This window comes from Vipera berus (assembly GCF_964194415.1).
Source record: "Vipera berus genome assembly, chromosome: 6".
Taxonomy (NCBI): Eukaryota; Metazoa; Chordata; class Lepidosauria; order Squamata; family Viperidae; genus Vipera; species Vipera berus.
Window position 1 is genome coordinate 79,952,037 of NC_138208.1, and position 15,558 is coordinate 79,967,594.

Consider the following 15,558-nt stretch of genomic DNA (forward strand, 5'->3'; position numbering starts at 1 on the left):
CAACTCAAGTCCTCTTTAAGAAGTAAAGGAACAACCCCCTCAGAGAAGAATTAACCACTGCTAGTACCCATTAACACAGCACGCCCTGGGCTGGTTCCATAAGCCCAGACATGTCAAACACAAGGCCCGGGGACCGGATCCGGCCCGCAAAGTGGTTTCATGTGGCCCACGAAGCCATCCTGGAAACAGTGAGGGAACGGCCCCCACTGCCTTGGCCCTGGCTCAGAGACCCTCCTTCTGCCAGAGACCCCCAGATCTGTCCCATTCCTGCCCAGGCCCCCATAGGCACCCTTGATGCGAACGATGTAGAGCTGGCCACACCCACCCAGTAGGCCATACGCATTCTAGCCACACCCACCCAGTAGGCCATGCCCACCCTGGCCATACCCACCCGGCCCCCTTAGGGCAACTGCAATGCTGATGCAGCCCTCAATGAAATTGAGTTTGACACCCCTGCATAAGCCAGGAGGGTCATGGATCTGAAGAGCAGTAAATCCATAGTCCTGAGGCTTCTGTTCACTTCCTTAGGTCCAACAGGCTCAAACTGTTCCCAGACAACCAAATACCTCCTCTGGACGTGTGACAATGCCAGTGTCCAACTGAGAATAAATCCCAGCAACTTTATCCAGCAGATGCAATGCAAATTCCTCTACCTGGCCCTATAAGTAGTACCCTGAGTCCCGCTTATCGAGGAGGGTCTGTGTCACCCAAAACAGGGCTGCGGGGTGGCAACCTGTGGATACAACAAGCACGGAGAAGTACTGGTGCTTCCCCATCCTTACTGTCACAAAGAGGGCCTTAACATCAACTCTAATATATTTCGATTGAATTTGTTTCTTGTTGAGCGCCAGTGACATTCTAGAAGTTTCTTCTCCTTTTTCATCTCCCTCAAGTCCTCCATAAACCAAAGAAGGGCCAGCTCTATTCCTTATATCAAAGGAATATTTCGCTGGAGATGAAGAAAGGAAGTACAAGCAATTGCTCTTGCTTTGAAATAATCAAAGACGGTTTTTATTGAATATACAAGCCTCATGGAGACATATTGACTTAACTCACCAATTATACTAATAATGTGGTTTATCTGGTTTTGACTTAAAGTTTAGGGCAAGCTCTGTCACAGTTGATGGCTTAGCTCATGATATGGATTCATCCATTGTGATTAATTCAATAAACCGCAACTAAGTAAACAACGGCTTAACCTGACACATGGCTTGAATCCCAGTTCTGCAAACCTCCATGAGACAGAATTGTGGCATCCCCAGATTTTTATTTTTTATTTTAAAAAAAGCAAGTGGTGAAATTTATTTGGCTGCTACTCATCAGGATTACATGAAATAATAATCAGACAGCAAAAAGCTTTAGGGCAGCTGTTCATGTATGCAACAAACCTATCCACAGATGTAAATCATGGTTAGATGAGGGTTGAAAGTAGTTCCATATTGTTATGAGGCAAAACTACACATCCATTACCACGGTAGAAACAATTTACCAAGTTGTGTGAATGTCACAACGCTTAAATGAGAATGCAGCATTATGTCACATCTTTTCTATATGATGCATGAGATTTGAAATTATATACATTCTAGTGCTACCAGACTAAAAATATTTTTTTTTACAAAAAGTCGGTCCTTATTCCAAAAGATTGTATTTTGCATGTGGCCAAGAAGCTTTGATTGACAGGACAACAAAAGGAAAGATCTTTTTTGGGTGTGGACTTGCTTTCTGGAATATTTTTCTCCCCAAATTGGGTTTGGCACCAGCCCTTCTGAAAGACCCTTAAAACTTGGCCTGAGGATCCCATGGAAGTGTGGACCCCATTAAATGGTTGCATTGTGTGTAAGCTCAGAATGAACTAACCCAGTTGTAGTTGTTGTTACAGTTTTCAACTGATTTTAACTGTATTTTAATGTTCCTGTTTTAATGATGTTGATTGTTTGGCTTGGTGCTTTGACTATGTACCCTGCTCAGAATCACACGTGTGAGTGAGATGGGAAGCTATATAAATTTAATGAATCAATAAATTTAATAAATCAATAAAATAAATATTTTAAGTATCAGCAATAGAGGGAGAGAGAAGCAAAAAGAGGATATGAGCAAGTGCCATTTATGTACACAGCTTCCTTCATCTGAGAATGCAGATATTATTAATTTAGCAGAAAATAAAGTAGGTTTTTCTTAAACCCACTTTTATTATTTTTAATACATCATTGATGTTGCTGCAAAACGTATCGGTTATGTTCCAGGTTTTCTAGGAATAAAATTCTATGGCAAGTATTCCTGGGAAAATATGCAAATCCATATTTAATTTATGTGAGCATGGTTGGTTTTGAATTATTATAAAAGGAAAGCTTGCAAGATTGGGCCATATTTATTCACAGGCAAAAGGGTTTTATATCTTGATTCTAGTGTCAGCCAGATTCACTCTCTCTGTTCTTCAGGAGAGGGGCTTGGAAAAATACATGAGGTTTGCCAAAGGTCAGACTGGCACCTGTCAAAGTAAAGGGGGAGGAACACATTTCAATTACAAGATTTATAGAAAATGAATGCCGTCCCGCTCACTGCTGAAGTCAAGCAATGCACCTTTCCCCCAATTGTTTACAAATAAGAGTCAGGCTGAAATTGTAGCAGCAGGACTGAAGAATCTAGATTTTTTTTTATTTTTGCGGTTTGCAGATCTAGCAGGGGTTTCTTTATAACTTTTGTCTCTTAAACATTTGTACTAAAAACTGTATTTGGGAGACAGGATATTTCTTCAAACTAGCACAGTAAACTGGTTTTGCAAGCAACTTTTACCTGCAAAACTATTTTTGTCCATTATCACCATGAATATGTGTGTACACCTAAGTGCATCATACAAAACTAGGTAAGTATAAATTTTGAAATTGAGTTTTCATTCTTATATACAGTGCAAGAATATGAAATTACATGCACTCAGTTTATTGTTCTCCCATTCCTAATTGTAGCAACTAAAACATTAAGGGTTAAGGTGCAGAAAGCAGAGCCAATACTATGAGCGAGTTGTAACAATGGTATCAAGATTAAAAACTGAATTATTCTGGAAGAGTTTTGTGCTGTCCCAGCAGCAAACAATATATTGCAAATGTATACTGTATGTCTTTGGTGCTTAGGCATTTACTATGGAAAGAATGCTTCCAAAGATATAAATGCAACAATGAAGTTATTATTAAAGAGGGTGTTTGTTTGTTTCAGGAATTTTGTTAGTAAATGCTTTATGTATATTTCATTAAATTCTTTTCAGTGCAAAGGAGCTCAAGGTCTGTTGCAACTTGGTTTACTACATAATTTGCAGTTACAATTGCTACTATAAGTCCTAGAGATGTTTCACAGCAAGTTTATAAATAAGCACACACATATTGTAGATAGGAAGAGGATTGGATCAAATAGTTTAACAGCAGGGTCAAAGCGCTGTAGCTTTTGTATCAAGTTGGCATATCAGCAGCAGAGAGAATTGCCGGATAATAATTGGAAGATGTTCTGCAGATGAACAGTTCAAGATCTGATTCCTGTAAATTAACATACGTTCATTCATACCCCACCTTTATTCTACCATAGAATCCCAAGAGAGCTAGCGCAGAGAATAAAAACATAAATTCAACTAAAGCAATGAAAACAAGCATAAGAGCAGCATTACTAACTATATCATTAGCAGCAGGCACAACACTCTGTCTTCTGAAGACAGAGAGGCCATTTCATATTCATTCCTATTTCAGGTAACAGTGCAACAGGTAGCAAGCATATGAATAGATCCAGTTGAAACCACTCATCTTAAAATGTCCATGATCTGAATGTCTACAGCAGTATTCCCTAACTTAGTAAATTCCACATAAATTGGGATTACAACTACCAGAATTCCAGACAAATAAAAAGCAGACAGAAATCTAATGAAATAAAGTTGAGCAAAACTAATGTCAAGTACGGTCTTCTTTGACCCAAGCTTAATTCTTTGTGACTTCGATAAAAGAGAATATTTGTAGCCCAGATTTGAACTGTGGTATTCTTGGTGCTGAGTTTGGTGGTCTTCTCGCAGACGTTTCATTACCAAACTAGGTAACATCATCAGTGCTAGAAGGGAGCGGCATTTGCTCTAGTTTTATATACTCATGGCTTGCCTTTTCAGTGTTGGCGGGAGTATTCTGTGTGACTTTGTGGGCCCATCGATACAGTTATCCTGGCAACCCAATGTGCCTTCTTCCAGGATAATTTTTTGTAATTTCCCAGGGCAGACCATGCTTAGCTTCCAAGATCAGAAAGCCACCTTGATGGTGCCAACTGCTGAGTCAAGGCTACTTAAGGCTTACCTATGGAAGAAACTGATTAGGCTACAATTCCCCAGGGATGAGTGTTTACATGTACAATTCAAGCATCAACTAAGTTAGTTGCTCTAAATCATCATATCATCCAATTTAATCCAAAACATTTCCGAGTGTTTCTTAAAGCTTCATCTTGTTTGATGATGGGGTATGTGTGTGTGTGTGTGTGTGTGTGTGTTAGTCACTCTGTCTTGTGCTTAGCAAGCATGGGAATGAATTCTGTCACTTTTCTTTTGCTTTTCACATAAGAAATGATCAAAATGGCACATGTATTCAAAAATCTTATGGGAAGAATTCAGATCTTCAGTTTTTTTTTAAAAAAAACAATCAAACAAACAACAACATTCCTGTACATTCAGATTTCAATCGCTTCTAAAAGTCTGGAGTTGAACACTGCATGTTCAGCTGTATTTATGGTGCAATATTAAGCTTGCCTGATTCATGATTGTTTTTCTGACTGGCTTCTTGTTTCTAATATCAACTCAAAAGAAAGGTACAACTGACGCTCTCCATGCTGGGAATAACTATACGGATAAAGGAGAATATTGTAGTTTGGGGTTGAAATGAGGAGTCCTTGATGCTCTCTAAGCTTGGTTGTTTTCTTGCAGACATTTCATTACCCAAACTAGATAAACATCAATACTGCACTTGATATTACCTAGTTTGGGTAATGAAACATTTGCAAGAAAACAACCAAGCTCAGAGCGCACCAAGGGAATGACTTTCCTGAGTTCATTTTTGCTAACAAGTCTGCAAAATGTGCAAATATCTTGATCAACAGAACAGAACGTATTTAAAATGGTTAAACTCCGAACGCAGAAGAAACTTAAAACGGGAAATCTATCCAGTTTGACTCGTGGCAACCAGCTTTGACACCTGAATTTTAAACATCTCTGCCCACTCATCCCTGGGGAATTGTAGCCTAATCAGGAGCAGGCACATGTTTGTGCATTCATTATGGTCTGACTTCACACTAGTGGAAAATATCAGTGTAATAATTGTCTGACATTTAAGATAGAGACCTTGTCTTTTCTTACATAAAATCAGATGGGTTGGTATTCAGAATAGTTTTTTGAGGAAGGATGCCAAGATCGTGAACTATTGCTTCCTTGGAGATATGCCACTTTTGTTTTAAAAAATGCACAATTAACAAAACAAAGCCAACTTATATTCAGTCTTCCAATCAGAAGTAGTAGATGTAAAATCAGGCTACATTAAAAGCAAGCCGATTCCAACTAGCTCTGCCCCTTAAAATTCTATTTTAGGTTAGGGTTATTTGGAAAGGGAGGGGGGGTGGGGCTACTTTTATTTCTTAAACCAATTTTGGAAGAATACTCCACAGAAAACGGAATAGAAAAATTACAAAGAGAACTCTAAGAATAGATTTATATTATACGTGGAAGAATTAAGACCTTAGAGCAAAGTACAAAGATGTTCCTAGAAGTGTGTGCTAGGGAGTAAAAAACCATCAAGATTGTGGCTACAACCGCATGTAAAAAAAAAAGGTAGGACTTTGACTGTATTCTTGTGGCTGCTGTTTTGACTTGTTTGACCCACACTATCTTAATAACCGCTACCCTTATTGTTCCTACCATTCTATTCTTGGAACTTTTCTACTTACTTCAAGAAGATCTCCTCAAGACTCTGCTATCCAGTTAGAAGAGAACTAGCAATGCTAAAGAGTGACGTTCCTCACATCCTCCATACTTCCTGAGGACATTTTAAGGCTCCAAATGCACACAAGCCATTAGGTAGGTTCAGGGGAAGAAAAGGAGTGGTATCAGGACAAAAAATGGAAAAGGATATAATTACACACAAATTAACTGATTCAACAGAATTCCAAGGGCTTACTGTTTTTCCTGCTTTTGCAATCAGCTGCTGGCTCAGGAATTTTGGGAGTTGAAGTCCATGAGTCATAAAAGAGCCAAGGCTGGGGCTTGCTCAGGAATTCTGGGAGTTGAAGTCCACGAGTCATAAAAGAGCCAAGGCTGCCTACCCCTGGCCTAGGCAGAGGGCCGAGTCTGTGACAGGAACGTAACCTGAGTAAACATCTCAGAAAACACTTCCGCAGTTCAGACATGCATGATTTTTACTAAAAGTTTACAATAAAAGTAGTATTGGCCTACTTTTGATATTGGATTCCTAGCCTGATCACTCTTGAATGCCTGCGATACCAAACTAATCCAAAATACAAGAAACTGCATTGTTCCTATCAGCCTCATCAGTCACTCTTACCTTTGGCCCTAGAAAGTGCAGTACTGGTATTTTTTGACAATCACAGTTGGGACCAGAATACCCATTGCTAAGCAAGTCAGTCGTTAAGCCAATCATGCTTAAGTTCGAATTTACAAACTTTTCTGCTATGGTTGTTAAGTGAATCATTGCACTTATTAAATGACTTCCGAGGTTATTAAGTGAACCTGGCTCCTCCCATTCCTAACTTTGCTTGCTGGATGCCAGCTGGGAAGGCTGTGATCACATGACCCGGGACATTGCAGACGCCATATTGATGGATTGCCGAGGGCCTGAATTTTGATCATGTAACTGCGGGGGATGCTGTGATGGTTCTTAAGGGTGAGGAGCTATTGTTAGCCTTTTTTTGCAGTGCTGTTGCAATTTTGAATTAGTCACTAAACAAATAGTAGTAAGTCATGGATTACCTATATCTCTCCAATAGGAGCGAAAGGAAGCATTTGGGCCAGCATTTTGGAATTGATCTGCTCAACTAGATTGTCCACCACTTGGCCATGCCAGCAAGGGCATTTCCCAAGTGTGCTATTGCTACCCATGGTCACTCATAAACCTACATTGGTAAGGAAGTCTTCCCTATTTAACTATAATCTGGTCAGGAGGGAGGGGAAAGGGAAGACCCTTCCACAATTAGTCCTTACTCTCTGCCCAGTTGTTTTTACACAAACATACACACACGTAAGAGACTAAGACATTTTCAGATGGATGGGTGTGCGTTGATATAATACTGTCGCCTGCCTCTGCCCCCCCCCACCCGCCTTTTACTGATACTCTTTTGTAAGGTTAGGGTTAGACTTTTGCATCACTGTATGACAGGAAACATATGCAACAGTGCTGCATTTATACTATGTTTATACCTCCGTACTTCGTCCCCAAGTCTCTCGTCTAGCTGCTCCATTTTGTTGTGCGAATGTGCCTTGCCTTCTGCCAGCCTCCCAACAGGAAATCAGATCAGACAACCAGCATGCAGGACACACATCTCTACACAACACATAACTGAGATTTGGGAAGTGCGTGCATCGGAATATCTGCAACCATCTGCAACCTACGTTTATCCATCAACCCCTTCACAGTGTAGTATCTACACACAATTGCGGACAAGTCTAGATCAAGCTAGAGAGGCAACTTGGACCCTGTTGAGAACATGATGGAAAAATGTACACGGTGTTTTGCAAAGCTTAGTAATGGAAGCTTATTAAGACTGGGTTTCACTCTGAACTTAGCTGAAAGTCTACTTCAAACCAAGTCCCCCATTATTATGAGAAGCTACTAGAATTTTTTTTTAAGTTTTATTTCTAGGGATTTTCACATGCTGAGCCACAGTGATGGTAGCAGACTTATCAAGTCCACAGCTTTGTTGTTCGGTAACGCAGGTTATGGAATGAGAACTACTTCCAGGAACACAGAGTCAAAGTTTTATCAACACCTGATCAACTTTTCAAAATAATGCGGCAGATTTGGGAGTACTCATTTGAAATCACTGCAGAGAGGAATCCTGGGCCCCCTCCAGTGATGCCATTGGTGTCCAAAACAAGAAAAAGTTCTAAGAAAAATGGAAATCAGCCAATAAATATTCAGTCTGGAGTGATCAATTCTTTATTATGGGTATCAGGTCATCATGGAGAGAAGCAAGGGCCACAGTACAGCATGGCTGTCTTCCATTAAAAATGGCAGATTAAAGAATAAAAAAGGATTAAGTCTAGCTTCCCGTTTTACTTCTTTTAAATTTTATCTGCCACGCCACCCAGAACTCCTTTGGTTTTGTTATTTAGAAATAATAAAAACTAAAATTCAACTTGCCTGGAAGGCAAGAGAGAGTCCTTGATTTACAACCATAATTGAGCCTGGAATTATGGTTGTGAATCATTGCAGTTGTAATTCGAGGGATCATGTGACCAGACTTGATTTTGCAACGGTTGTTAAGTGAACATCACTCATTAAGCGAATCCATTTTCCCCAATGAAACTGGAAGTAAATGCCAGAAAGCCCCTCAAAAGTCATAAATTTCAAGCACATGGTAACAAGACACCACAAATGGCCATAAAGGTGAGCTAGTTGCCAAACACCTAAAATGCCACCATGCGACTTTGTGTGTGTGTGTGTGTGTATACACATATAGCTGTCATAGCTTGAAAAATGAGTCATAAATAGCTCTGGGAAGATATGTTTTAACTTCGACTAGTCATTAAGCGACCGGTTCTAAGTTAGGGACTACCTGTAACCAGGAATAAGCAACCTTGTGCTTTCTTATGAACCAACACTGCCAGCGGTGGTGGACTGTAGGAGCTGGGAGTTCAGATCTGTGACCCACAAAAGCAGTCCTTGTCTAGGACCACAACTGGGACTAAAATTCCCACTGCTTAGCAAGGCAGTTGTTCAATGAGTCATGTTCATTTGTTTTACCTTTTTTTTTGCCATGGCTGTTAGGCAAATCATTGCACTTGTTAAGTGAATCATGCAGTCATTAAGCAAACCTGGCTTTCTCCGCTGACTTTGCTTATAGGAAGCTGGCTGGAAAGGCACCAAATGGTGATCACAAGATCCTGGGACTCTGCACCCATTGTAAATACATGCTGGTTGCCAAACCCTTGAATTTCGATAAGGTGACTACTGGGGATGCTGCAATGGTTTTAAGGACAGGGCTGGTCGTAAGTCATTTTTTCCAGTGCCACTGTAACTTTGAACAGTCGCTAAATGAACAGTTGTAAGTAGAGGACTACCCATACACTGCAATTGCATGCTCTTTTGCACATAAAATAATGCTAAACTCTATAAGAACGTTGGAAGAGCAAACTGCCCAGGAGATAGTGTAAGACTGCAACCAATTGCCCACAGAGGTGGTGACTACCTCTTTGCTGGATGTGTTCAAACGGAGGCTCGCCAGTCATAGGTTTAGGATGCTTTAATATGAATTCCTATACTATGGATAGGACAGGGAAGGATGGCTTAACTGCCTCTTCAAAGCTTTAAAATTCTAGGATTTTGTCTCTGTACAAACAAGTCAACCAGCAAAAACAAAAACTCAACGAGCCCATCTTAATTAGCGAGTTTTAAGTCTTCCCAAAGGTTGCGCTTAAAGAATCTTTTCCTTATAAGCAAAACTGTGGCTTTGACACCAGTGCTGTCACAGCTCAATAGCTGGCCAAGTTTTGAAATGAGAAATAGCCTTAGGTTTGCTTGGCTTAAGGTGGAGTTTTGCAGATTAATAGGACTGACAAAGCATTCCTTGTATCCTGCACTCTTCATTTCAGACTTTGCAGTGTAGGAAATGTAACAGGTCAAATACTGGCTATACCAAAAGCTGGTAATCTTGTACAATCGGTAAATCATTTCAGAATAATACTCAACCATTTTTAAACTAAACAGAAAGTAGACCTGAAGAAGCTTCTTGGATGAGAAGCGAAATGTTTTCATAGGGTAAAAAAAAAACCACAAGAAAGTCCAGTTGCCTTTTGGAAAAAGCACTTTTGGGACAACCGTGACCTGGATGATTGAGAATCTACATAGGCAACCATTTTAAAAATTGTTGACTGAAGATGCCACAATTGGTTACGTCCAGCCAGCCAACTAAGTTAAAGCCAAATCTACATTTGGCGTGATATATCAGTAAACACTTTTCTGTTAAAAGGTAATTTTATATTAGCCTTCCCCAATCCTGGCACCTTGTAGATATGCTTCCACTGCAACAATCCCAGAAGACAGAAAACATGGGGAGTTAGCTTCAGGACATCCAGAAATATGGAAATTTGGATTAGATGCTGATTCTGTGAGGCGTAAACATATTGACTTCAACTCCCTTCCTTAAGACTCCTACATACTAGGATCTTTCAAACCCTGTAATTGGAATGGTTGATTTAAGCAGATGTTTAACTAAGTAGGAGCCATAATTTTAGCTAGGGCGGAGGATGTCTATATAGTGTGTAAATTTTTTAGAGATATAGGATCAGGGAAAATGGCCTTACGTCCTAAACAAATTGTCATCTGAACTCTGTATATAGCTATTTCCTTCACTTTTCAAATAATCTGATTTGGCATAACCAGGGAAAAATTATTCATTTCATTCAGCGATAAAGACATCGTTTGCAGCATTGGCATACCAGCCGAGCCTTCAGAAATTCCCTTTTACGTTTAAACAGCTCATCAAGGAAAAGCAAAATGCTGCAATTAATTGGAAGCTTATCCCTCTGGCCCCAGTGTGGCTAACTTCAGGCCAAGCACATACAGGACTAGATTACAAAGCTTGTTCCTGTAGCAAACCCCAAAGACATAAAGAGTTAGAAGCAAGGCCCACTTAATTGTTGCGGGACTGGCCCCCACCTCAGTTGCAAGATTGAAGACTGCAGCCAGAAAAAATAAAGACCTTTTCCAAAACCAAAACCTCCCCTCCCCCCATGATCAAGTTGTTGAAGCAGTGCTTGGCAAACACAAAAAGTAATTGCCGAGTTCCCTTCTCTACAGATAATTATTCAGGGAGGGAGAGCAAAGGAGCTTGGGGGCGGTAGGAGAGAAGAGAGGCCTATTCTGAGGTAAAGCCATTTTGCTCAACAGACAGCTTCTTAAATTTCCCTCCCCCCCCCACAACCCAACCACCTCAGGAGTCATCAAGATTGGCGTGCAAATTGTCGGTGGAAAATGTCCTATGGCTCCAGAGGGCCCCTGTGCCTTTGCCATTGTTTGACAGTTAAAGAAAATCATAATTAAGAAGAGAGACAAATAATAGTTTGAGCAGCATGGTGAGGGAGGGGAAAAGAAAGGTCCATTTTATTTTTAAGAACTCTGGTGAGTTTTTAATTGCCTGGATTGGATCGCCTTGTGTGGGTTCCCCAATGCTCCACTGTCTCCATTATGTTCAATGCTATTTAGCCCCCTCCCTCAAAATAAAGTAACTGCCAGCCTGTTTGCACCCAGTAAAATGTCATCCGTTTCCACTTCTGAATATGGGACTTTTACGTCTACTTTGCATTAATTGCTCCCTCTGCCAAAAAAAGGGTTAGGGTATTTATTATTATTAATGGCATCTTCCTCATGTTTAACCCCCCCCCCACCTCCACATTGACTTCCCCTTAATACATGCCAGAAATCTGGGTGGGATTCAATTAACTCAATTCAATTAAAGAAGAAAAGAACTACCTAGGGAAGGGAAAGGAGAGAAAAATAAGTTACTAATGAAAGGGGAAAGAAGGCGACAAAAAGGCAAAGCATACAACTTCGCAGCTGCTGTGGTCGTGTTTTTTTTTTTTTTTTAAAAAAAATCTGGTAACTTCTAAAGGTAGAAAGTGCCACCATCTTATCCTTGCACAATTTTGGAAGCCTAAAAGTTTCCCCTTTCCTTGCGCAACAGCTTCCCTGCACCCAAAGTTTCTTTAATGTAAACATTTATTTTTTTTCAAAGACCCAGTAAGATCTCAAGAAGAGACCTTTTAAAGAGCATCCCCCTCCACGCTATTTAAATAAATGCACCTTAAATAAATGCACCGCCGATTCCATTTCTCCCCCCCCCCACCTCCAAAACAAGAGAGACAACCATAGAGAACCGGCTGGAAGAAGCTAATTTTATTCTCTTCTCTCTCCCCCCCTCCTTCCAATGCAGCTGTAAGACTCCAAGAGATACTGACATTTTCCCACTCTTATCAGTTTAATTACAGTTACCATGGCAGCAAAGTACTAGCGGTTGGCAAAGGCCAACCAGAGATTTGCAAGAGTGAACTCAATTTTGATGCGGTTCACATGAAATAAATAAATAAATAAATAAATGCAAGAGGCTCCCTCCCACTTTCTCTTTTTTTTTTTAAAAAAAAAGGGGGGGGAGCGAGAAAAGCCACCCCGGAGGGAAAACACACTTTTAAAACAACAAAGGGACGTCCCCCTCCCCTCCTTCGGTGTGTGACTGTGTGTGTAGTTCAACCTAAACCCGGCAGCGCTAATTTCTTTTTTCCCCCCCTTCCTCCCCGCCTCCGTCAAAGCCGCGGAAGGATGGCTCTGGGCTGGCTTTGTTACCCTCGGGGTTAATATTTGCCGCCCTTCGGAAGGGGGCCTGGGGGGGGCAGCGGTACCAAGAACGAGGGGTGTCTGTAGTAACCTTTGGTCGATGTGCCAACTCGCGAAAAGAACAAGAAAAGAAAATAAATAATTGGGGAAGAATTCCAAACGCGGGCTTTTTTTTTCTTCCCCAAAGACTCTCCTCGGGGTCTTTGGGCATCGTGGAGCCCGTCCGACCCCCCGTTTCCCCCACCCCAAGTGTCCAGACTGAAACGCCGCTCAACGCCCGTTGAGAAGGAAAAAAAGGGGGGGAGGGGAAGACAGGAATAAAGAGAGAGAAAGTGGAACAAATTGGGGGGTGGGAGAGAGAGAGAGAGAAAGAAAGAGAGAAAGAGAGAGAGAGAGAAAGAGAGAGAGAGGGGGGGGGGGACCAGGGCTATCTTACCAAAACTTTTCTCCTTTCCCGGCATGGAAGGGGTTCAGAAGTCCCAGAAAGAGTACCGGAGATTGTGCAAAAAAAAAAAAAAGCAAGAAGCGGCCAGGGTCGGATTCTCGATCCGCCCGTCCTTCTCCCGAGTTTGGGTCAAGTGGAAGAGAGTCGCACAGAAGGAGGACCTTTCCCCCCCCCAAAAAAAAACGTGGTGGCGGCCGCTTTGGAAAACGGGGGGGGGCGGAGGAAGGGAGGTTAGGAGTTGTTGGAAAGGGACACACGCAACCCACACAACCGGGAGCCGCTTACTAGTCTGCGATGGACTAGAGAGGGGATTATTGGACCGGGGAACGTCAGAAGCCCCTGGTTTCGCTGACGCCGCGCTGAATTTTCCCTGGCAACCCCCCCCCTTATTATTATTTTTTTAAAAAAGAAAGCCTATAAAATATATATATATATATATATATATATATATATATATATATATATATATATATATATATATATATATATATATATATATATATATATATATATATATATATATATATATATATATATATATTTTAACCCACTCTACTATGGATTTGATTAAGCCGTCCCAAGCACTTCGCGGACTGCGTAAGAGATTTCTCGGAACTGATTTTTTTTTTGTGGGGTCGAAGGGGGAACAGCTCTCAATCAAATCAGCTTCCCTCCTCACCCCAAATTCTCTATAAATGCCGCCCCGATTCCAGACCCTCGTACTGCAGAGGTGAAACTCCCCACTTCAAAAAAAGAATGCATAAAGGGTTAAAAGCAAACTTCCCCCCCCCCTCTTATTGATACACGCCTGGTTATAAATGCAACGCTCTGAAATAGGGGTGGATGGAGGGTTAGGGTTGGGGGAAAGCGACGACGACGACAAAAGAGTCGGTGGGTTTTCCGAGGAGGAGGAGGAGGAAATAATGAAGTCCGGGCTGCTCACCATTGCGTTTTGGGCGCGCACGCCTCGGGGCTTAAGCGGCGGAGAGAAAGGGCGAGCCGAGGCTACTCTGCTTTCATTGTTTAAGTTTGCCTGCTCTTCCCTCCTGCAAGCCCCGAGCTCGCCGGCCCTCTCTTTTTTTCCTGCAATTCCCTCGTCATCATAAAAAATAATGAAAGGCACGCATGATTTAAAGGCAGACACGCGCGCTCGCTCACACTCTCTCTCTTTCTCTCTCTCTCTCTCTCTCTCTCTCACACACACACACACACACACCTTCCTTTCCCTTCCCAGCTTCCGAAGCCTAAAGTTCCAACGCAGAAAGAAAAACAAGAACGAGCGAGAGGAAGGGAGAGAAAAGATGGGGGTGCAAAAAAAGGGGGGGGGAGGACGAGCGCGACCCGGAATTTGTGACTCAGAACGACGGCGAGGGCGACGCCGCCGCCAGGGCAGGCATAAACAAAACCTGACTCCTTCTCCGCATCCCCCCCCCTCCGCGAGGACTTCAACTTACCTCTAATCCGATTGCAAAGGTGAATTCAAGCCCCCCCCCCGCCCCCCAAGCTGCCTTGTAGGGTTTGGTTTTTTTTCTTTCCTCCTTGCAAAAGGGAAAAAAATTAAAGCAGGGGGTCGGGAGGAAGGAGTCAATACAAAGCCTGCAGAAGGTTAAAAGAAGGAAAAAAAAAAGCGGCGGGGGGGGGAGAAAGGAAGCTGCGCGTGTTTAAAATAAGGAATGGGTCTCCACCAGACGCCAAGTCAGTTTTGCTTGCCCGCAGCGGAGCTACAGGTGTCTTCCCAGACCGGGCTCGCGGCGTGGGAACCTGGCTAGTCCCGGGCAAGCGTGATGTCCATAGGACACTTTACACCCGTCTCCCCCCAACACACACACACAGGTCCGAGCTTGCAGCAAGCAGCTTACCTAAAACAGCTTGCTTGGAGCCGAGCTGGAGGAAGTCAGGCGCTGTATCAATTGCTGCACGCAATCCCTTAAGCAGCCAGACATAATACAGCGGAGGGAAAAAGGTCACTCTTGTTAGGCGGAAGGCGGCGGCGGCTGCGAGAACGGCGACGTCGTTTGCCAAAAGCCGGAATGGGGGCTGCGTCTCGTGGCCGGTTTCAGGCTATTTACCGCGACTCTCTCTCGCCCTCCCCCGCCGCCCGTCTTTCTGACATATACACGCGCGCGCGCGCGCACATACACACACACACACACAAACGCACGCCTCCTTCTCCCTCCTCCCTCTCCCTCCAATCCTCCACACACACCCCCCGCACACACACACACCCCGATCCGCAGCTCGGAAAGTGCAAAGCAGCCGGGAGACAGATTGAGTTTTGTGGCTAATTTCCCAGGGTGAACGTTTACCAGCCTGCGACTTCAAGTCAGCAAAAAAAAAAAAGCAGCTGCAACCACACACGCCCGCTAGAGGCGAGCCGCGGGGACGGTGGCGGCCGACGACGCCTCCGCGACCTTTGTGAAAGCAGCGGCTGCGGGCCGAGACGAAGGAGGAAGAGAAGGAGCGAGCGGGTCCCTTCCGTTGCGCCCCCCGGCCGACCCACCCACCCACCCACCCACCCACGGTAGCGAGCTCCGGCTTGGAGCA

General features: G+C 42.9%; 1 protein-coding gene across 2 annotated transcripts in view; it reads right to left on the reverse strand.

The window, feature by feature from the left end:
* Positions 1-15,060, reverse strand: part of LMO3 (LIM domain only 3) — a 104,328-nt gene extending 89,268 nt beyond the window's left edge. The window contains exon 1 of one of the 2 annotated variants that reach the window (XM_081330246.1): positions 14,469-14,597. The gene's annotated coding sequence lies outside the window, so the exon portion shown is untranslated. Of the gene's footprint in view, positions 1-14,468; positions 14,598-14,873 lie in introns of those variants that run through there. The other variant, XM_081330247.1, reaches the window with a different exon arrangement.
* Between the last annotated feature and the right edge of the window lie 498 nt (positions 15,061-15,558).